Source organism: Lepidothrix coronata, unplaced genomic scaffold, assembly GCF_001604755.1.
Source record: "Lepidothrix coronata isolate B3197 unplaced genomic scaffold, Lepidothrix_coronata-1.0 Scaffold204, whole genome shotgun sequence".
NCBI classification, from domain to species: domain Eukaryota; kingdom Metazoa; phylum Chordata; class Aves; order Passeriformes; family Pipridae; genus Lepidothrix; species Lepidothrix coronata.
Window position 1 is genome coordinate 869,978 of NW_016690384.1, and position 907 is coordinate 870,884.

Here is a 907-nt window from a genome sequence, read left to right on the forward strand (position 1 = left end):
GCTCGGCGACACGTAGCGCGGCCCTGGGCCGGCCCCTCTCGCCCTGCGCCCGCCCCCGCCGCCGCCTCCTCCGGCCCGGCCCCCCGGGGCAGCGGGCAGGGCGCTCCGGCACCGGGGGGACGTGTCACCCACCCGCCAGGGCCGAGGGGAACCCTCCCGGCGCGCTGGGCAACAACGTAAAGCTGCCCTAAAATCAGCTCCGACCAGTCCGGGCTCCAGGAGGGAGAGCAGGAGCAAGAGCCTGCACGAAACGACTCGAAAAGTCACCTCTGAGGATGATGATAAAGATAAGAATGATGATGTTGTCGATGATGATGTCGATGATGATGATGTCTAAGACCAAGCAGTGCTGGAGGATAGTCCCTCAGTGTCTGGCCAAAATGCCAAAGGAAGTTAAAAAGAAACACAGAGGAGTCTACCAGCACACAAAGCTCAGCAGGTGAGGGGAGCAGAAACACCACACCTGACAGCTTTGCCCCAAATCTGCCATTTTCCACCACCGGAAAAGCTCGAATCCCAGGATGCTGCTGAACCGGAGGACGGGCAGTGTGCTGGAGGATGAACCACAGTTCATCCTTGGGATGGCCCGGGAGCCAGAGACAGGAAGAAATGATCCCCATGGGTGTATAATTCTGCACCTGGGCGTGCACAGCCTGATCCAGCATGGCACATATCCTCTGACCACTGTCTCCTGATCCATACCTATCCATCCATGGATCCAGCCCAGGGCTATCAGAATGGCTGTGCACACTGTGCTGCCTCTCCTCTAGGAGGAGATAACTCACCTCTCATCGTGCCCAGAAGAGCAAGTGCTCTCAAATATCTCTCAGACAGGTCCAACATGCCGACTCTGGGCTGCTCCTAGTACCTGTTCAGCACACAACCACCACCAGCATGTCCCTCCCCA